The sequence below is a fragment of the Brassica oleracea genome, chromosome C2, assembly GCF_000695525.1.
Source record: "Brassica oleracea var. oleracea cultivar TO1000 chromosome C2, BOL, whole genome shotgun sequence".
NCBI classification, from domain to species: Eukaryota; Viridiplantae; Streptophyta; class Magnoliopsida; order Brassicales; family Brassicaceae; genus Brassica; species Brassica oleracea.
The window spans coordinates 28,514,792-28,538,204 of NC_027749.1; the positions used below are offsets into that span (position 1 = coordinate 28,514,792).

Here is a 23,413-nt window from a genome sequence, read left to right on the forward strand (position 1 = left end):
CACCCTGAGAAGTACTAGGAGTTAGGAGAATGGTTGTAGTTCCAGCATCGATCAGATTTGTGTTTGACCCGTATGGGTCGATCTCCGCCAAGACATTCTCGTTCAGGAAAGGAGACGGAAGATGAAGGGGAGACAGACAGAGGAGTTCTTCGGGAATCCCGCCAACGGTTAAGCGACCAACCTCTTCTTCGAATTCTTTCTCCTGCTCAGCAAACAAGTCGATCGTCTCCTGCAGGATACTGATCCCACTTTCCTTGAGCGCTTCGAGACATTTCTTCGTTCTGAAGGCTTGACTCTACAAGCATCTCGCCGTTTCAAAGTTGCTGCGCCGCGCCTCGAGGTCTCGAATCTTGGTAAATCGCTGATTGCACTTTACAATCATGGCTGTTTGAACACAGACCCACTCATGCATAAACTCGAAACTCCGGGAATCCCTAAGTCTGTTGAGCTTCTTGAGATGTCTCAAGGCTGTAGCGGCCCCCTAGCTGTCGAAAGTCGCTTTCTCGGCTTCAAGGGCAGCTTTCTCTCGTTTTAGCTCTCTCACTTTCTCTCGAGAAGATTTGTACTTCTCCTTTATCTCACCAAATTTCTCCACGAACTTAGCCTTCTGGGCCTTCTTCTGGTTTAGCGCTCGATCCCGCTCTTCAACGGCCTTCTCAGAGACTGTTTTAAACTCTTTCGCTTTGCGCTGAAGGGCTGCGTCCTTTAGTCGCACGAGTCTCTCGGCCTTCCCTAGCTGAGTCAGAGTCTCCTTCGGGCCGTGTCGTACTTCTCAATGAAAAGATTCATGCTGCCATCACTCTGCTCAAGAAAGTAACAGACGCATAAGAACTTGAAGAAAGATGGGAAGGAGAGTGACACAATAAAAAAAAACTAAGGAAAGAAGTTACTTACCAAGACCTTTGTTCATGCGGCGTCAACGTAAGCATCCTTGAAGAAAAGGTCATCGACCGACGGCATATCCCTTGGTCCACCCCGCATCTGGCAGATCAACTTGGCACACTCAGTGGGAGCATATGCGAGAGGCGTGTCTCTGTCATATTCAAACTCCACGAGATCCGGGAATTTGATTTGACGCTCTTCTGGGACCAAACCGCTACTCCCGATCATTGGGGGTGCCGCTAGAGTGCTCTTCTCGGCAGAAGCAGGCGCATCTTGTCCCTCAGATTCTTTCCTCTTTCTCACCAGAGGAACAGTCGGAGAATCGTCCAACTCCACACCAATCTGAGCCGCAGCCTTGCGACTCGAATCACCGTGAACAACGAGTTCTCGACCATCTACACCTTGGCTAGGCTCGGATCGCTCTTCGACGGGTTTCTTCTTCCTCTTCTCCTTCTTCTTCTTCTTCTTCTTCTTCGGAGGTTCAGTGTGGGCCTCGATCGAAGTCGACGAACTAGGAGCAGATCTCTTTTTCTTACTCTTAGATACTGACCGATTAGCAGTCTCTCGATCAGCGGAACCTTGAGCGAGATCTTCTTTCGAAGACTCGATGTCAACTGGATCTGCAATCGGTGCCGGCGGAACTTCAGGAAGCGAAGGTCCTGTGGAAGTCGTCCCTTCGGAAGCCACAAAGGGCGTCTTCTTCGCGCCGCTCAACCTTTTCTTTATTAACGCTCTCAAGTCAGGAAGCTCTTTCATCTCCCTAGCTGCGTTGATCGCCTTCTGCTCTGCACGAGTGAATATAGAGAATCACCACTTGTTGCCGGTAACCAACGGTAGTAAGTCAGACCTCCAGTCCCCTGCGAAAGACCGACAAGTCAAATCCAGATAGTATCTCAAGCGGACAGATGCAAACTAAAAATAATAATAATAATAATAAGCGTAAAGGACTTACTCTTTGAGATCCTGTCAACGGCTCGTTGAATCCTCTCGACGGTGATACTTTTCCAACTCACTTGAGCAAGTGACGCGACGGCACGAGCGTTTGCTATGAACTCCTCAGGATAAGCATCCGTATCCGGGTGATCAACTGCAATCAAACGCAAGACCATCATAAAAGAAGAAGGAAGCTATCGATAAACTATCAACAACACTCTACCAAGTTCATGATTCCATAAAAATCGAATGGAGTCGCCGGGCGGCTCGCCAAAGGCTTAATCGTCGGACTTGACGTAGAAGTAGAAGCACTGCCAGTGATTCGTCCTGTTGGGATGGTCGGCGATCACGTTGTAGTTAGGCCTCATCTGGATCGAATACAATCCTTCCCCCATCAATTTGAGGTACGTCAGCTCTTCAAAAGTCCGCACGCTCATCGACACATCGATCTCTGCCGCCATCACCATCAATGCCACCGAGATACGAAGCGAACCGTTTAGGAACTGGCTTATCGCTGCGTCGCGACGTCTCGCATAAGAAATGACGAGTCGAGGAATCGGGAACCAGAGCTTAGTCTCGTTCTGAAAGTAGGACTGGTATACGCATTCGAATCCCGCCGGAGGAGACCATGGTCTCTGAGCTTTCGTGGGGATCAAGAAGTTTACACCGACTCCTCGACATGCCCTCAACAAAGTCTTCACGCTGCATGGAGTCGAACGAGTCTCCTCAACGTTTCTCCATGTTTGTCCTTCCACGACCGGAGGACGCATCAGTTCCGGCGCCAACACTGGGAGATCTTCGAAAATCCCTTCAGGATGGTAGCAGCACGGAAGAAAGTCAGGAAGAGAAATCTCTCCGTCACTCGCTCAACCTCGACCATCCCTCGCACAATCTTGAGCGACCAACGCAACGGTCGCCCTCTCCTCGCGCAGCTGACGCGCCGACTCGGCGACCGGGACCCACTGGGGCGTATCCATATTCGTCGTGTCCATCATAGCTTCGCGATGTATAGCCTCGAAATCAGAAGGCAGGGTCGAGTCGACGACTCACACAGGACTCGACTCAGTCGCCACCGCCTTCCCTTTCTGTTCCTTGGAGAGCCTACCGCCCGACGACATGACGAGTTTCCAGAAATCTACGACTAAAAAGGGCTAGAGAGAGAAGCAGAGAGAAAGAGAGAGAAAGTACCTGAGTCGGATGAAGAATGAAGAGAATGAGAGGCGAGAGGGGTATTTATAGGGAGGAAGCGCCGCACGCCCTGATGCGTCATCATTAGGCCTAGATGGGCCCATTTAGGAGCGTGGAGTTCACATCGTCTCGCGACGGTTCGACTTCTCGAGGTAAACCGAGACCGGTTTAGACCAAGACTAGCGGCCATGATTAAAACCAAAGAAAACCGCCGGTTCAGACCAAACCGTTGAAATCACGAGTCACGAGCAAGCAAGCCGCGCATAAGGTCGAAGAGTCGAGCGAGATCACGAGTCCAGAACAATTATCTTGCAGACCCTACTTCCAAATTCGCTGAGTCGGCTACGCTACTCACCAGCGAACTGGGGGGACTTACTCTTGGTATGGGCCTGACCCTCCCAAAAGGCCCAAAAGATAATTGTCCTAACACATGACCACAAAGGAGAGAATCGGCTCGTCGACTCGCGAGCCAGCGATCGGCTCGACTCTAGACTGCTGTTAGCCGACGAAGCGAGCGGCCGGAAGTCGTCGGCTCGACGACTCGAAGCAGCGGCCCGACATCTCGGTCCAATCGACGAAAAGGCCTATTAGGTAAAGGACAGCTAGGTTAACGCACGACCGCTTCTAAAAGGAGAGGGAGAGGCAGCGAGGAAGGGATCCGCAAATCACTACACACTTACTTTCGGCTAGAAACTAGGGTTTGATTTCTCTATTCTCGTCGACTTATATCCTCCGGCGAACCAGCTTTCGCCGGTTCATTTCCTTGTTTCTCCCCTCTTTGTAACAGGACTAAGCAGTCTCTTGATCTAATAAAACGCCTTTGTTTTGGCCCACCGACGAGTCCTCGTCTCTTTCATTCACTAGTTTGTTTTGTTGACAGTTCTCAGTTCAAACAATGACCATTCTCTTTTTTGGATACTTTAGTCTGTCCATGGGCTCTGGGCTCATATTTTCCTCTAGAAATTTCTCTTTGGCCATTTGCTTATAGGGTTTCTGAGTTTAGCCGTCGAGATTCTTCTTCTCCTCCATCCTCTTCCTCTTACTCTTCAACAGTCGGAAACTTCATCTCTGTAACGTATTCCGTTTCTTTCTTTAGTCTCATCATTTACTTCTCCCCACTACTCATCCCACTCTCTATGAACTAAACATCATCATTATCAGCAGCGGTAACTGCTTCAAGCTCTGCACTATAAATACCTTCTTTTGCTTCGATGAAGAGCCACAGTTCACTGAAATCTCTGACTAAAACCTTTATCAAGCTTTGATATCAGAAATGGCTTCCTACACGCCGCTTGCTAACTTGAGAACCGGTCGCTGTTCTAACAACGCTGAGGTCCGGCTACTGAGGTTTTGGGAGGCTCAGAATATCAGGAAAGGTGGGGAACTGATGAGTCTCGACATGCTTCTCTTGGATGAGCAGGTAACTCTTCCGTTGAGTATATTTTCAGACAGATTAAGATTCAGTGCTTGCCATTTGATTATTCTCTCTCTGAAAAAGTCGACGCTTATCCAAGGAACCGTCAATGCGGCTCGACTCGACACGTATCGAGAACTTTTTGTTGAAGGATCTGTGTACTCGCTTAGTGGTTTCGACGTTACACGTAGCGACAACAAGTTTCGTCTCTCTGATGCCCCTGTCTCCATTCGATTCACTGATGGTACAGTCTGATGAGTTAACAGAGTTTGATAAGTCGATACCAACTGAGATGTTTCGATTCCAAAGCTACGACCAGCTATTGGCACTGGCAGATACCAATAGACAGCTACCAGGTATGCTTTTGCTATTCTACATCTGACAGCTGGAAATGTTGTGATCATATTATTCACTGAACTGTTCTTGACAACTTGCAAGATATACTTGGAGTTAACTGCTATCAGGAGCACCATCAATAATGGAACCCAGGGTTCGTAGCGTGTCATGCTTACACTACGTATACAAAGGTACTTGCTACAGATGAAACTAAACTGTAGATTATCGTTTTTGACTGTATATCTTAACCTAAACTGAACGAATAATCTAACCATTGAATGTAAACAGGAACGTCAATGTGTGTGTTAGCCTGTTTGACGGTTTAGCTTTCGCATTTACTGAGAAGATGACAAGAAACGGTCGTGAGCCAAAAGTTATCTTGATCACTAGCATCAATCCCAAGGTTGTTGGAGGTGAGTTATATGGGAATTGATTTTACTCTACGGCCATAATTCAAAAGTTTCCTACTGTATCGCTTCCAAAGTGTCAATTTTGTTCTCTACTGTATCGCTTCCAAATTGATCTAGCATTTTAATTAGATTTCCTCTACACAGGTCGATTATTCCTCAATGGGACTTCTGGGACCCACATCTACTTTGACTCACAGCTGCAGGCAAAGAACGCTATACACAGTGAGTAACTCACATAAGAATATTAAAGATACTTTTTGATTTATTAGTTTCCTCACACAACATAACCGTCTGCTAAGGTTGTTTGGAGATGGCTCAAATCAAATATCATCTTCGTCGAAGCTGATTCATGCTCAGAAGATAGTACCCCTAACTGTCTCTGAACTTAACCATCATGTCCTCTCAGCTGACCCTCAGGTAATAGAACGAAATATATTCAATCAGTCTGCCAAAAGTCACGCTATATTGTTTAAACTTAACTTGCTGATTGTAAGGTGATCGAGTTCCTTTGTACTGCCAAAGTAACTGGCATCCAGTTTGAGGAAGAATGGTGTTATATTGGTTGCGCAAGCTGTTCTAAGAAGCTCGTGAAAGAGGTCTCAGCCTTCACATGCCTCTCTTGTGATTAAAAAAAGCGCTGTCGCCTCACTCAGGTAACTGTCCTATTTGAAAATTCTGACCCATAAAAAAAACCAACGCAACCCTAATCTCGATTCTATAACGTTGTCGACTACAGGTACCGTGTGGAGCTATCTGTGGCAGACAATACTGGGGATGCAGTATTTGTTGCTTTTGATTTGGATATGGCTAAACTAACCAACATTCCTGCTGCTGAAGTTGCGGAAGTTATAGTAGGCTGTCCTCTCACCCATTTAGAATTACAATATAATTTATCTACTACGTTCAGTTCTGAAAATATATTTTGTGTTTGTTTGCAGGGAGTTGGTGTAAATGCTCGTGTGGAAGCTGAGGTTCCCCAGTTTATCACTGACATTGTTGGGAAGACTTTCACTTTCCAGATTAAGTTAGGAGAGTTCAACTTCACTTTTAAGCATCAAACCTTCACTATCTCCCGTATATTTTCAGTGGCTCAGCGTGCACCACTCCCAGACTTTGTGGGCGATGTGAATTTCATAGACTTTCAAACTGATCTGCTATCTATTTATAATATGACTAAGTTATTTGCTGGGTTTTGATCAGGGTGCTCAACATGGTCCGAATGATGGGTTGCAGGTCCAGAATCCAATCTCAAGTTTGGTGCCGGTTTGTAACAGTAGCACTATTGTTGAGACCTCTGGTGGCATGGCAAGTACAGATAAGGAAGATCAAACTTCGTCATCTGCTGCACCAGTAGAAGGGCCTTCTGCAACAAGCACACCACCTGTTGAAGCAGAAGAGAGTAAGAATAAGAAGCCACGATTGGCATAGAGTCAGCTGAGTGTCGCACCCACCACCGCATTTACTTTTCTTTTTAAAATCTTTGTTTTCATTTTGCTTTCTGTCATTTTAGACTCCATGTGGTGGTGCATGTTTTACTTATGAATCCAAGTTCTTCTCTTATTACAAATTCTTGGCTCCAATTAATTAGCAATGAAAATCTAAAACAAAAAATTCCGAAGGAAAAACGTAATGTTTGGGAAAATAGCTTAAAATAAATATAATATTAATCATAAACTATTTTTGCAGCAGGTTACTAACAATATCATATGTTTAACTACAGACATTTTTTTCCTACACCTTCCTGTTTCATTGTAATCTATTACAATAAACAAACATAGCTTCCCATAAACATACATGCACCATAGCTTCTTTACTCTTATTACAGTGTAGCTCAAAGATCCAATAGACTACGAAAGTTAAACTTGACTGGGTCATTGTTATATATATGTAAGAAAACCAATTTGTTTTTTTTAAAACCATAACTATGAATACATATACATGAGCCATAAACAAAAAAACTCCGAACAAAAAACATAATGTTTAGAAAAATAAATTAAAATAAATATAATATTAATCATAAACTGTTTTTGCAGCAGGTTACCAACAATATCATATGTTTAACTACAGACATTTTTTACACCTTCCTATTACATTGTAATCTGTCACATATTTACAAATACACAACTCAGAAAATGACAAAACGGTCTATATATCTCTATGACCCATCCTCTGAAAAAAAGAAAACAAAGCAAAGCTTAGCTATGACTCAATTGGTTATAAAACAACACTCTCTATACAAACTTTACGATAAAGAGTAGAAGTATCTTGGTTAGCTAAACCATAGACGGCTTAACAGTTTAAAACTTCTATTTATTTACTCCAATAAATTAGAGTCTAAAATAAATATTCAAAATCTTGAAAAATAATTAAAATTTGGAAATGTCTTCGTATTTTGATATGTTATCTAAAAAATAATACAAATCTGAAGCGTTAAAAAATTTAAGTAAATTTTTAAAAGAGTTGTAAGACATATATAAACTAAAATTATTAACAAAATTAGAAAGGAACGTATACAAAACCGGAAAAAGTTAAAAAAATATATATTAGATTTTTTGGTTCGGGTTTTGGATAGATATCGAGTTTCAATTTTGCAATTTCAATTTTGCAATTTCAATTCTACCAAGCAAAAAAAAACCAAAATAACACGAAAGGCAACCCAGTCATCGATCTTAAATAAGCCCTAGCTTAGCTACACGTCCTTCTCTTTCGCGTCTCTAACCTTCAGTTCATCAAGAGGCAAAGGAAGGGGAAATATTTGATTCTGAAAACATGACGAGCAACTACGAGTTGTTCGAAGATACTCCAACGAACTACAACGACGTTAAGCGTCAGGACGCCGTCTACCACCCTAACTTCGTACCGGACTCTGTGAAATTATTCGTGGTTCACATGTGAAGACACATCAGGGAGTACTTAATTTCGCATTAAACTCAGCTATTGCAACACACTTTCATGCTCTCTCTATGTCGATTTAGCAGGCTAAGGTTCTTAATATTTCAGGACTTGATTCAGTTACTCATAATCTGTTATGGTTAGAAATCACCATGAATTATATAAAATAACTCAAATGAGATTCATGCAAAGCTTAGCTAGAGCTAAACGCAACATAACAACTAATACTACGAAAGACTCTTACAAATAAACACAATAAGAAAATAATACATAGTCTTCATAAAAAAGAAACTGTAACACGTTAAAAAGAAAACAATTCAACACAAACAAATAACTCGAAAACATTTAGGGGGGTGTATTCAATCTAAACTTTGAGGTGATTTGATTTTTAATGAGGTTTTAGATGATTTTAAGGAATTGCAGAGAATAAAATGATTTTTGTTAAACCACTCTAGAATATCAGCTAAAACCATGGAATTTGAGTTTTAATTTTTTTAAATAAGAAACTCTACCCAAACACTCTAAAATCACTTGAAAACTTTAAAACTTCACAACTTAAAATATTTTCAATAACATTGGATTTCAGAGTACTTTATAAAATGTCAAGTTCAATAACACTAGATTTTAAATGAGTTTTTAAAATTCATGTTTCAATAACACTGAATTTGTCATTTTGACACAAATCACCTAAAACTCTCAATTGAATACACCCCCTTAACATTCATGAAAACTTATGCCCCCACAAATACTCCAAGAATGAGTAACCTACCACTTATATCTCATAGGCTCTCACATCAAACAAGATCTACAGGTGGAAACCCAAAACAAACACTCCAAGTCTACATCCACAGACCCAACACACAACAATCCATAATTAATTTTCAGCTACCATCTATCATCGACAGACAAGGTAATTTTAATGACTCAATAATTGAGAGCATGAAATACATGTTAACATAGCATGCATTCACCACCCCGATTCAACATTCCTTATTGATACTCAATATGTGATGAATGAAGTAAGAGACGACATCAATATCTTAGCTAATGATCTTCAAGTTACTCTAACTATCAAAGACTATAACCAAAACACAACATCACGACTAGACGTCGATGTGATCATCACCGATCTAGAGGAAACTAATAGGCCTCCAACTACAGAAGAGAAAACGATATATGCATTGTATGCTTCGGAAATTACAACGATGGAAAAAATCTTTGCTCTCTTACTTGCGGCCATATTTTTCATTTTGCTTGCATTGATCAATGGCTTCGTACAAAAATAAGTTGTCTGGTATGTAGAGAAAGTAATCTATGATGCCAGCTAAATAAAATAATAATAAAAGAGTTTATTTGGTTCTAATTTCCAATGTCACTTATGTCATATTCTACACTTTGGTTTTAATTTTTTTTTTTAATTATAAATTATTTGTTCTCATTTGTATATTTTTCTTTCTCATCATTACTTTCTCCCAAAAAAAATCAACAACCAAATACACTACACACGTGAAAATGTTAAATACATAAATTTAAACATCAAATGCCACAACTATTATTACAATTCACCATTACCTTCCAATATATCTTCACGAGTTTCAAATTAAAGCTTTAAAAAAACCTTTTTAACTCACACTTTTATACAACATTCAATAACCCAAATTATGGCTACATCAACTAAACACAAATTACACCAAAAGACAACCTCTCCACACGTATCGCAGACACGCCACTAATCACCTTATAAACTCGCCACGGTTGGCCACCATAGAGCTTTTTTCGGCCGCCGAATCTGCTAGGCGGCCGAGTTCTAGAAAAAAGTTAATAGATATTTTCGTTAGTGCATGTATCTTACTCCCTCTATTTCAATATTATAAATGGTGTTTAAAGAATTATTTTTGAAATATAGGGAATAATAAATAATAACATGACTAGATACATAAATGTATAGTGACAACGTAATTATAGCATTTTTCTTTTTTTTTTGGACAAAATTATAGCATTTTTCTTATTTCACGTACTACGAAATTTAATAATGCATTGCTTCCTAAAGGGGACCAAATTAATTCGTACATCTTTCGATGACTATAAAAAGGTGGAAAATAATTAATGAAAATAATCTCCCTGGACCAAAAATATACCTTCAAGTTGAGCAACGTGTAAATAAAATAAATTATATAAGAAAATGTGTGAAGGAGAGGAAAAGCGTGGTGGTGCAAAATGAGCGAGGATCTTTTGCGACAAAGTATACAATGGGATAGCCTTTCTTCAAAAAAAAAAGTATACAATGGGACGCAGTGGTCCACTGGTCCTCGCCCTAAGCGTTTTCTGATAAATTTTGTCACGGTAACAATAACACGGTTAGAAACAGTAATTTGAAACCCGATCCGGACCTGCGGTTGAACCGGTAAACCCGGTGACCCAAATTTAATCCGGTTTGAATTTTATGAAAAACCCATTATTTAAAAATCCAGTAAAATCCGTAAAACCCCACTAAAACCCAGATATCGGCAATCGGTTGAACCACTGGTTAAACTAATAAGTAATTTTAATTTATTTTTTAGATTTCTTAATTATGTTATTAAAAAATATTTATTCAAATTAAAATGTGAGATTTTCATATTTTACTATTATATTTTTCTTCTGCCGGATGTCGACTATGTATCTCCTTCTTTTCTTTTTGATGTTTTTCGTGAATCTCATTTTCGTGAATCTCATTTACACTATTTAATTTGTGATTTTTAAGATTCTGACGAAGATCTATGCCATTTGAAAAAAATGAAGTGAACGATGATAAAGAGAACCAAAATTAGTTGTTGTGATTTGGTCGGTATTAGTTTATTTTTGTTATCGATAATCTATTATTACAGTTTAATAATTAACTTTTGTTTTTTTGGATTTAAAGTTTAATTTTATTATTCACATTTATCATTTAAATACTTATGGATTTCAAGTACTGATATTTTTTATTAGATGTCATAACGTCTAACTTGTTACAAAAAAATTTAAATAATCTGAATTATATTTTGATATTTTGTATGTTAAATGAAAATAAAAATAAAAATAAGAAAATTTAAGTGTTTTCTAAATATTCTTTAAACATAAAATATGTATTATATTTTTAATAGTTAATATGTTATTATTTAATTAATTTAATTAATTAATTTACCCACGGTTCGCATGTGATCGACCCAGTACCCGAAGACCCGGTAAGGCATCCGGTTCAATGCCTGGATCAGGTTTCAACAAACATTGGTTAGAAATTTTGCTACATTACCCATGAGGTGTTAGAAATAAGACTAAATAGTTTTTGGACAATTAATTTCTTATAAGGTTTAAGCTATAAATATAAAGTAATAGCAGCATAATGCAAACTAGAGATATTTGAGGTCTATGTAATGGTCCACACTAGTTTTCGAAGAGAGGTGCAGTTCACGAGTAGATCATCTTTTTGTATATTCAAAAGTAATAAAACCATATCCACGTGGCCATATGATCGAGTGTAGTGGAGTGCATTTGAAACTATATTATTTAGCAACCTATAAAACTCGCCTACTAATAGACCACTATTATGTGGTTAACAATGATACTAGTACTACACTATAAAGCAAACTTTTGAAATAAAAATTTAAACATACAAAATTTAAAGGGAGAATTTGCGAAATAGCTAAGTTTGAGAAGATAATTAAGTGCAGGTCACTGATTTTGACATAATTAGGCAATTAACAATTGTGTCTTTTTTTATCCGGTTTTAACCTTTTCTCGTACAAGTAACAGGTGAAAAGGAAGAAAGTGAGATGACGTAAACAAAGAAAAATATGGCTAGTATTATAGCAAATAATATATGGCCAGGAGTAGAGAAAAAAGAGACATCCAAGTTACATATTTATTGACCACATATGTATGCACTGAGTGTTATATTCCTTATCACACGAAGTAGTATAGAAGGACTAAAACCACATCCATAATCCTTAAATACTAAGCACTATCTAAACTCCTAAATACTGAACACTAAATCATAATTCTTAAACCCTAATCCAAATATAAACTATAATCACGGGACTGAATGACGGTAAAATGAATAGATAATATATAAGACTTTTCAATAAAGAATACATTCAATATCAACCCAATACACAACTTTTAAATACTAAACCCAAACCAAACTTTAAAATACTAAAACCAATATAAACCCTAATTATCAACCATAAACTCAATTATCAAAATCTGAAAATATTATATAATATCGTGTAATATTAAACTAAATTCAGACCTAACTTTTGAATAGTATAGGGCTCTAACCCAACACACAATTCCTAAATGCTAATTCCAGACCTAACTTTTGAATACTAAACCCTAAACTGCTATCACTAAACCCAAACCTTAACCCCTATCTTTCAAATACTAAAGCATAAATCCTAATCACTAAATCCTAAATCCAAGTATACACCCTATAACCCAAATAGAATGGAATAAAATACATAGTATAGTACATATTGGTGAACAAAATAGAACACTCTTTATTAATCGTCAAATGAAACGATACATGATAGGATCATTAAACTCAAACATCTACCCCACCTTCCAAATACTAAACTCTATATTTTAATCACTAAACCCTAAACCCAAGTATAAAACCTAAACCCAAATAGAATGGAACAAAGTACATAATATAGTACATATTGGTGAACAAAATAATACCTTCTTTATTAATCGTCAAATTGAACAATACATGATCATTAAGTAGAGTAACAGACTATTTCACATTACATAACATGAATAGAACATTCATAATACATATTGTTTTACAGTTCTATTCCATACACATATAATAGAATAGAACACAATGTTACAAAAAATGTTCATCTTCTCATTCACTACGACAAAGATATGTGTAATTGGCGACATCCGTAGGAATAGTACATGTAACCGCCTAGTAAACCAAGGAGATTACGGTGATTGAATGAAGAGTTGACGAACCACGCGGCGGCACCGTTTATGTTGTCGGCGACTCCATAGATTTTAGATTGCAAAGCTTCCCGTCAATAGCCAAGCGGGCCGTTGCAGGTGGGCATCTCCTTGATAGACCATGGATTTGACCCACTTTTACCGATGGTTTATAAGTGTTTTAACTACTAATTATTATATTATAGAGTCTATTTAGTATATTTATAGGATCATGAGTGATTTGGAGGAAAGTGATGATTTTGGAGCATTTTGGAAATATTTGGAGTAAGCACCCGAGATGACCATCGAGCTCGACCATCGGTCGACATTGAAGAGGAATAATTGATCGATGTTCACATCGTGACATCGATCGACAGCGAAGTTCGCAAAAAGCCCGTTTGGTCTCAGCCGACTTAGAGCCCAAGTCTTCACCAATTTACAAGATTACCCCTAATGAGTTTTAACCTAATTATATAAGCTTTGCCAACATGTTAGAGCATATCCAATCCACCTCTATTTCTATCTCTATAATAGCATTTAGAGGCAAAATCACTCCAACCCATCTCTATTTTTCCCTCTAAAATAGAGATTGCTATTTTTTCCTTTATTTATAGAGGAAGAAATAACATTCCTCTATATTTTTCTCTATATGTAGAGATCTCTATTTTAGAGAAATACATTAGAGTAAAACAAATCTCTATTATAGAGGAACTCTATTTTAGAGATAAAAATAGAGGAATACATTGAAGATGGTCTTAGAAGCAAAGTGTGCTTTCTTGTTTAACTGATTTTAAAGCAAAGGTTTTCTAGGATTTTTTGTAGATTGGAGAGAAGATCCAAAGAGATTTGTGATTGGATCTCCATTGATATCTATCTATTTATCTATGCAGTTTTTATACCTTATTGCTGTTATGAATTGCTTGGCCATGTTTGAGTAGTTTTCGTGTTATATTTTAGGGTTTAAATAGGTTATGAGAGATTAGCCCCAACTATAGATTGCTAAGTTGTGATATTCATCATTAGGAAAGTCTGTTTCTAGATTAGCTACTTAGAACTTGCCCTAGGAGTTGTAGACATAAGCGATAGCTTGCATCTCACTATGAATCCATCCTAACTGAGCTAAGATTGCTAGAATAGGCGAGAGATGATCTAGGAAGCTTAGTGAGCATATTCAATCTGCGCATTAATGCTTGACCAAGAGTGTCGATCGATATTCCTATCAAATAACCGGTCGACGTTTCAACAAGTGTATCGATCAATATTCCTATAGAATAATCGATCGACATTGGTCAATAGACAAACCTAGAAAGCGAAAGCCTAAGGGTTTGTTATTTAGTGTTGAGCTGTATAATATCATACATACAACTTATTAGGCATCTGTAGGATTATAATCCTAATTTCCTGAATAAAAACCCTAAGTCTAACTATTTCCATTTAAGTACCAAAACCTCAATAAATCAATCGATCAATTACTTGCTCATAAACCTGTAACTTTACATATAAATCATTAAACAAACTAGCTTAACTAATCTAATAAGATTTATTAGGTTCCCTAGCTTTCTGTGGATTCGATCCTTAAGTACTACAACTGAACCTCTTATTTGTGAGAGTAATTAACTTATTAGGGTAATTTGAGTGATATCAAATTTGGCGCCGTTGCCGGGGAGCTTTGATTGCCTTATAGATTTGATCTTATTTAATGTAGGTTTCTTCTCAAAACCATTTTCTAACACAAAATTTTTTTCTTGTCTTTTCAGGTGCATGCCCAGCAGTACCAGAAGTAACAAGAAAACTCAACTGCTATTCTCATCAGATCCTGCAAGCTTGGAACACTCAATCAGCAAAGGAATACATTCCTCATCGATCGACAACAACACTTGTTTGTCGCTCGATTCTCGTCAACCACCGTCGACCCCGACACCAATCTCATCGACCGACACTCGCTCGCCACCATCGACCGAAAACACTCTTCTTCCATCTGACGCCGATCGATACTTCAGTCCGAACATCGATCGATACTGAACTGCAAGACATGGTTGCGACCTTAATACTTGTACGTGATGAGAGGGGAGACCTGCATGACCAGGAAGGTCATCTGCATAATGCAGCAGGTCAGAGGATAGACGCTCAGGGGGCTGCAATCCCTGAGTCTGATACTTATACTACATGCACTACTATACCTGTAGATGAGGCTGCTCGACCCAGAACGTTGGCCGATTACAACCGTCCAGATCAATTCTACACCAACAGATCAGCCATTCGTCCTCCAACTATTCAGAGGGGAAATTTCGAGTTGAAGGCGCAGTACTACACACTCGTGGGACAAACACCCTACTATGGGTTATCTCACGAGCATCCTACGGACCATCTAGAGAGGTTCAAGGATCTTATTTCTGCTATTAAAGTCGAGGGAGTCTCTGAAGACTCCCTCTTATGCAAGCTCTTCAAGTACTCACTTGCTGGAGATGCTTCGCATTGGCTTAAGCAGTTACCACCAGGATCTCTCACATCCTGGAGCGACATCAAGAATGTATTCCTATGCAACTTCTTTGATGAGGCGCGTGCTGAAGATTTGAGGAGCAAGATCGCTACATTCACTCAAGATCCTGCAGAATCATTCAGAAGCTCCTGGATCAGATTCAAGTCTTACCAGAGAGATTGTCCACACCATGGATTCAATGAAGTACAAATGCTCAGTACTTTCTATAGAGGCATCGCGGTGCAGTATCAGATGGCTCTTGATGCTTCCAGCAACGGGAACTTCAACACCAGGAATCCATAGGAGGCTGTGAAAGTTATTGAGAACTTCGCATCCAGCAGCAGCACCAAGAACACTGATTTTTGAAGGAAGAGATCTGCAGCCATTCTTGGGAATGACCAGATGGATGAAGTGAAGGCAAAACTGGACAGTTTTCACAAGCTTCTCAGGAAGAAGGTCTATTTAGTTGAGGATGCAGAGGCTATAGAAACAGAGGGCAGAGCAGAGGAAGAAGAAGATGTGAACTTTATCAGTGGAACTGGATTTCAAGGTTCTGGAAACCAGAGTGAAAACAGAAATTCCTATGGAAATAGGGGGTAATTTCAACCAGAGTTCACAGCACCATAAACCCCACAGCAACAACAAGGGTTAAGGAAACTCCTACTACCAGAATCCACCACCAACTACTCAAGAGAGCAAGATTGAAGAGATGCTTGACATAGTTCTTGAGGAACAGTAGCGCATGACGAAGGACTTCAATGGGAAAATTTATTCTGTCTACACCAACCTGAACACAAAGTTTGAGACTTTGAGCACTCATGTGAAGAAGCTGGAGATGCAGGTTGTTCAGACTGAAGAAGCTGTTAAGAGGCAAGAAGCCTTAACACGAGGGGTAGGGGATGATGTGATGAAGCACTACGTGAATGCCATCATAAATGATGATTTCTATCAAGTGGTGAAGAAGGAGAAGCTGCAAGAAGGAGATTTCGAAGTAGAGAGCTTGATGAGTTTCGGCGGATCGCATTGATGTCAATCGATGCCGAACTCTTAACATCGGTCGACATAGGTCATCCAAAACTGATCGACATCCTCTCCAGAGCATCGATCGATGACACCTACGGTGTTGACCGCATCTTGCAATGCCATGAGGATCCTGACTCACGAGGAGTTCGCAGCAAGACACCCACATCCGCCCAGCCCTGTTTATGTCAAAATCGATCGGCATTCTGATACTGTCGTCGATCGACAGAAAGAGACCGCCATCGATCGACAAACTCCAGCACCCATCGATCGACGCGCACCTCTTACATACCTAATGCATATGCCAATGATAGACGTTGCACGTCTCAATGCACTCAGGCCACAACCCAAACCTTCAGATAACCCACCAGAGGCCATCAGGGTACCATCAGATGATGCAGCAGATCCTATGGAAGTTGATAGGGTTCCTATGCGAAGAACCCTGAGGAAAAGAAAAGAAAAAGTAGCGAAACATATGAAGAGGGGAGCTGATGAAAAGGAAAGAGAAAGTTTCCAAAAGAGAGTCTTCAGGATTCCTCTAGAAAAGCCATTCGAGGAAGCTTATTTTACCCACATATTGTGGATGTTCTTCAGAGAAACCAGAGAGATTGAAGAAGACATTAGGAGAATGTTCTGCGAAGCTAGAGAAAAGATGAAGAAGAGGATTACACTGAAGAAGAAGAGTGATCCTGGGCAATTTACAATACCATGTACGGTGAAGGGTATTGAATTCCCACATGCACTATGCCACACATGAGCATTAGTCAGCATCCTACCTAGGGTTATGGTAGACCATCTGGGTCTACAGGTGGAGCCTTCCAAAAAATCACTTTTATGGATTGTTCTCAAAGGAACTCAGGAGGAATTGTGAGAGACCTAGGGGTGCAGATTGGTAATGCCCTAGTTCCAGTTGATTTCCATGTCTTGGATATCAAGCTAAACTGGAACTCTTCTCTATTACTTGGGAGAGCTTTCTTGTCGACAGTAGGAGCAGTGTGCAACTTGCAAACCAACCAGTTGTGCCTGACGCTCATAGATCCTAATGTCCACTACAATTCTATTCCAGTCAAGAAGCCATAGACGTCCTTCAGAAGAATTGATGATCCAGAACTCATCGCAGCAGGCCACTGTGGAGCTGAGTACGAGACTGAATACTTGGCGTCGATCAAAACTCACACAGCCACATCGATCAAAAGTGCCCACTAGTAATCGACCGACACACCCAACGAAGAATCGGTTGACAATAGTCCAAATGATAGGGAGAACGACTACTACAATCCCACCATGGCAGCACACACCAAAGACACCATGCATGCAGAGGAGTATGATGAAGATTATGAAGAGGAACGAGCTACAGAGTACAGAGCCATTCTTGATGAGGAAGACAAACTTCTACATCATTCCTCTTGGAAAAGGAATGCGCCATCGATCGACAGATCAGTCGCAACATCGATCGACACTCATCCTCATCAGACAAACCGAAAATGAGCATCGACCGACATTGCCTACTACCCATCGATCGACACTGGAGTCGACCGTGTACGGAAGGAGACTACTCGATTGGCAGTTGGGAAAATGATCACCATCACGAATGCGAGCCAGGAGTAGATGAACCTCATGAAGGTTTCACATATGAGGAACTTCTCAACGTGCAAAGACGTGATGAAACAGAACAATACCGAGCAGAAGCTACTGGGGAAAAACACATTTCAGCCACCATACCGACAGAGCCAACCGTCCGTCAATCGACAGAAACCCTCCGTCATCGATCGACATCCGTCCGAAACCACCATACACTGTAAGTAAAAACCATAATTATGACAACCAGTATCTAACACAAGATGAATTTGGTATTTTCAGGGACCCAGATGGCTACGCAAGAGCAATAGATGGACATGCACTGCAAGTATCCAGAGAGGAAATTGCAGACATTCTTCAGATGGCTAATGGAGCAGACAATCTCTTCGCACAACAATGCACCGTCCCAGCACATCAGCAGAGGGTTACAAAAGAGTTCTATGACACAGCTGGTGGCATAGACAATCACTTCAAGCAGAAGTATAGACATCCTACTCGACCGTTGATCGACGTTGACGTCCATCTATCGATCGACAAACGTCCAGAATTTGGCACAAGAGCCTTGGACCTTTTCGGAACTAGGAAATTCTACTGGGAAGAGAAGGATGAGTATGGAGTCTACAGAGACGATCGGGGATATGCAAGAGATGTGGATGGACACATCATCAATGTGTCCAAAGGATGATATCAGAAAGCTAATGGAAAGAGCTTCGAGAGATGAGCACAACTACATATATCTTCCAAAACATGCTAGCTCATTCACACAGACCAAGCTGGTACTAGAGATCTACACCAAGGACGAGATCAATGAGATGTTCTATGGAGTGTGTGGAGCCCAAGAAAAGACAGATTAAGCTTGATGGTGTCTACAATCCGCTGGATGATAGAATCAGTTGGTTGACTACATGCATAGAGGAGATGAGGCAAGACATAGCTAAAATTCAGCATGCGGCCGATAAACATCGACCAGCATCGATCGACAGACAAGAATCAACATCGATCGACGACGACCCAAAGAACTCACACCCGATGAAGTCTCAACCAGATTTTCACACCAAAGTAGAGATTGATCAGTTGATAGAAGAGATCTACAGAACTTTGGAAACTACAGAAGAGAGGATTGATAGGAGATGTGATGACATCTATTTCCGAATGGACCTTAGCATGAGTGCTTTGACTTCTCAGATAGAAGCAATATAGAGGGAGATAGTAGAGATTCACGGATACATCGCCCATTGACCAGAAGCATCAGCATCGATTGACAGAAGCAACAACAAATTGACCGACATTCCTAGACAGATATCGGTCGAAGAAGCTACAAACCGAGGCATGCTCGTACCAAAGGTGACATCAGATATGTCTGATACACACAACCATGGTGAGGAGATCTCAGTTGGCACTTACACAACACTTATGAGACATCAGTTAAACCTTAAGAGTCTTGGAGATAGATTGCAAAAGATAGAAAACACAACTGCAACAATGAAGGAAAAATGGCGCAGAGGAGATGACGCAATGCGAGACTTCACTGGTACATGGTTCAACAAGCACATAGAAGAGATGGACACTTGTTTCCCAGCAAGTTCTAGCTTTCAACAAAACTAGCCAAATCACCTCCAAAGTCAAGCTAAATGACTATAACAAAGCGTTGAGTGGGAGACAACTCACTATTAGGTAATAATTAATTGGTTTTTATTAATCTAGTATTTATGTTGGTTTTTATTTATTGCAGGTCATAAAAAAAAGAGATCCGAGTAGACGATTGCCGTGAGTATCAACCGACGAAACACTGCCGACATCGATCGACAGAACATCACCTGCCGCGACCGATATCAACACCTTTACATCGATCGACATTCATCCCGGTCTGATATATCGTTTTAACTTGTTACATTGAGTCCTTATGATTTAGTTATCACCATAACTCTGACTGAATATACACTAGGGACAGTGTAATTTATTCATGAGTCTTATTAAAATGTTTTCAAAAAGTTTTTATTGAGTCAAGAAGGGGATGATGAACTTATTGATTTTGCTTGTTATCTAACCACACCATTCTTGACTTACTAGTTGCAGATAGTACTAAAGATACCAAAGTGGATCAACCTGTCAACTATGTTACACTTGCTAAGAGTGTTTGAAGGAACCAAAGCTGACCTCCAACATAATTGAGCTCAACTCTGCTTGTCTTGGGGCCTGGTATACATGGGATCGGATTCTTCAAACACGTCTGGAAGGTAAAGCCTTGTGTAGATTTATCACCCTCTCTCTCCCTATTTTCGAAATATGGATAAAATTATAGATATAGTTATGCAAAAACAAAAAATATATATATATATATATATATATATATTATAAATTTATTAGGTAGGAATTCGAACAGGACATGGTGGTTACAACCATTCAGGCTTGCTTCATAAGAATTCTATAGGTAAAGGATTAGAACAAGACTTGGTGGCTACAACCATTAAGGTTTGCTTCACAAATAATCCTAGGATATAGGTCAAAAAGAATTGAACAGGATTTGGTGTCTACAACCATTAAAGCTTGATTCATGGAAGCCTGTCCAATCTTAGTCAATGATCTTGCAATATAAGAAGACTTTGACTGAGAGAGAGAGGATATAAACTATTGTTTACCTGCAGGTCCAGATACTTGTTTGAGCATCCTTGCATCCTGTGATCGATACCTCCAAGGTAAAGCCTACACTTTATTTATGTAAGAACTGAGGTTGGTAGAGGGGATTGTCAGACATGATTTGCTAAGTTGTTGACTAGATGAAATTGGTTGCTAGACTAGGATATGGACATATGGTATAGTGTGCTTCTGAGACTCGAAATGTCTAAGTTGTTGATTCTAAGTTTAAGATTATGTGAGTCCCTGCTGTTTTCAAACTTCTTTCAGAGAGACTAATTGTTTGTTTTGCTTGAGGACAAACAAAGGGGTAAGTCTAGGGGAGTTGATAGCCATGGATTTGATCCTTTTTTACCCATGGTTTATAAGTGTTTTAACTACTAATTATTATATTATAGAGTCTATTTAGTATATATATAGGATCAGGAGTGACTTGGAGGAAAATGATGATTTTAGAGATATTTGGAGTAAGCACCCGAGATGACCATCGAGCTCGACCATCGGTCGACATTGAAGAGGAATAATTGATCAATGTTCACATCGTGACATCGATCGACAGCGAAGCACGTAGAAAGCCCGTTTGGTCTCAACCGACTTAGGGCCCAAGTCTTCACCAATTTACAAGATTACTCCTGACGAGTTTTAGCCTAATTATATAAGCTTTGCCAACCTGTTAGAGGTAAAATGTGCTTTCTTGTTTCACTGATTTTACAACAAAGGTTTTCTAGGATTTTTAGTAGATCAGAGAGAAGATCTAAAGAGATTTGTGATTGGAACACCATTGATATCTATTTATTTATCTATGTAGTTTTTATACCTTAACGTTGTTATCAATTGCTTGGTCATGTCTGAGTAGTTCCCTTGTTAGATTTTAGGGCTTAAATAGGTTATGAGGGATTAGCCTCAACTATAGATTGCTAAGTTGCGATATTCATCATTAGGATTGTCATTAATGCATGTTTCTAGATTAGCTACGTAGAACTTGCCCTAGGAGTTGTAGACATAAGAGACAGCTTGCATCTCACCCTGAATCCATCCTAACTGAGCTAAGATTGCTAGAATAGGCGAGAACTGATGTAGGAAGCTTAGTGAGTATATTCAATCGGCGCATTAATGCTTGACCAAGAGCGTCGATTGATATTCCCATCGAATAATCGGTCGACGTTTCAACAAGTGTATCGATCGATATTCCTATAGAATAATCGATCGACACTGGTCAATAGACAAACTTAGAAATCGAAAGCCTAAGGGTTTGTTATTTAGTGTTGAGCTCTATAATATCATGCATACAACATATTAGGCATCTGTAGGATTATAATCTTGATTTCCTGAATAAAAACCCTAAGTCTAGCTATTTCCATTTAAGTACCAAAACCTCAATCAATCAATCAAGCAATTACTTGCTCACAAACCTGAAAGTTTACATTTAAATCATTAAATAACCTAGTTTAACTAATATGATTAGATTTATTAGGTTCCGTAGCTCTCTGTGGATTCGATCCCTAACTACTACAACTGAACCTCTTATTTGAGAGAGTAATTCACTCCTTAGGGTAATTTGAGTGATATCACTCCTATGCAAAGCTACTCCAGAAATGGTTTTGGTGGTTACACAGTAGATCAAAAATGGGGAAGAAACCACTCACGTTCTACAAGGTATGTGATTCTCCAAAGACCACGATGTATGTGTGTTAGGAAAGTATTATTAATTTAGTTTTTTTTAACAGGTTTTACCGGTTGTGTAAGAGGGCATATTAGTATTATTATATAAAAGAGCATGGTGTATTGGTGTATTAAGGGATTTAGACATAGAATGAATTATAATTTATTTGATGGTTATACAGCTCAATTCCCCTAATTTAAAGGGAGGAGGAAGGGGGGGAGTGGGGCAATGAATGATATCATGAGAAAGAAAGAAGAAAATTGATGAGGAAAAAAAAGAGGAGGAGAAGAAAAGAATGTTATAAGTAGATGAATCCCTACATACCAACATATATAACTTATTAGTAATATATAGTAGAATCCTAATTGCGTCACTGTAATTCTTATTGTCTATTCAAACAATTTTTTTTTGACAATGAACGACTATTCTACTACTCAAACTTGAGGTGGTCTTGGTAATCAGACCGGAATAGAACAACCAATGTAACAAAGTTCTATATGAAAAGATCTCTCAATATTAGCTAAAGAATCCAAAATTCCATAATGTGACCTTGAGATATGAGATATCTTGAAGTCTGGAAAACATATATGCATCGTCTTTATAGCCTCCGATTTTGTTGCAAAACTTGGCTAAGCTTAAGGCTCCTTTAACTTCGCGATCAGATCCTTCCAATCTATTCCAAAGTGCTCACATGACGAATGTTTTAGCATGCTCTCCATTGCACATCGAAGTGCTTCTACTTTCGAATGTAAAGCAGTCTCTCGCCTCCTTAAGTTCCGCGTTCCCATGAACTGAATCTTTCCAAGACTATCCTTCCAAACCAAACCACAACCACTGAACTGTTCTGTGGAAGTTCATGAACCATCCACCATACATATATTATCCATACTTATGACCTGGAGTTCCTCGCTATTGTGCTCTTGTGGAGTGGGGTGACCATCTCATTTGCATTAAACCAGACTTGACATTCACTTTCTGCATATCGGACTAGCTCCAAGGGATCTCTGTCAATCCTTCTAAAGAATTTATCATTTCGAGCC

The 23,413-nt window shown here is 39.5% G+C and overlaps 1 long non-coding RNA gene across 4 annotated transcripts; it reads left to right on the forward strand.

Annotated features, from left to right (window-relative positions):
* Positions 1-3,995: 3,995 nt before the first annotated feature.
* LOC106325022 lies at positions 3,996-6,471 on the forward strand. Of its 4 annotated transcripts, none has more exons than XR_001266786.1 (10): positions 3,996-4,423; positions 4,502-4,773; positions 4,856-4,944; positions 5,042-5,166; positions 5,308-5,385; positions 5,463-5,580; positions 5,658-5,816; positions 5,900-6,014; positions 6,183-6,287; positions 6,364-6,471. It is a non-coding gene; the product is annotated as an uncharacterized LOC106325022 (long non-coding RNA). The 4 variants fall into 4 exon arrangements; XR_001266787.1 differs by having other exon boundaries at positions 6,397-6,471; XR_001266785.1 differs by having other exon boundaries at positions 6,183-6,465.
* The last annotated feature ends 16,942 nt before the right edge of the window (positions 6,472-23,413 follow it).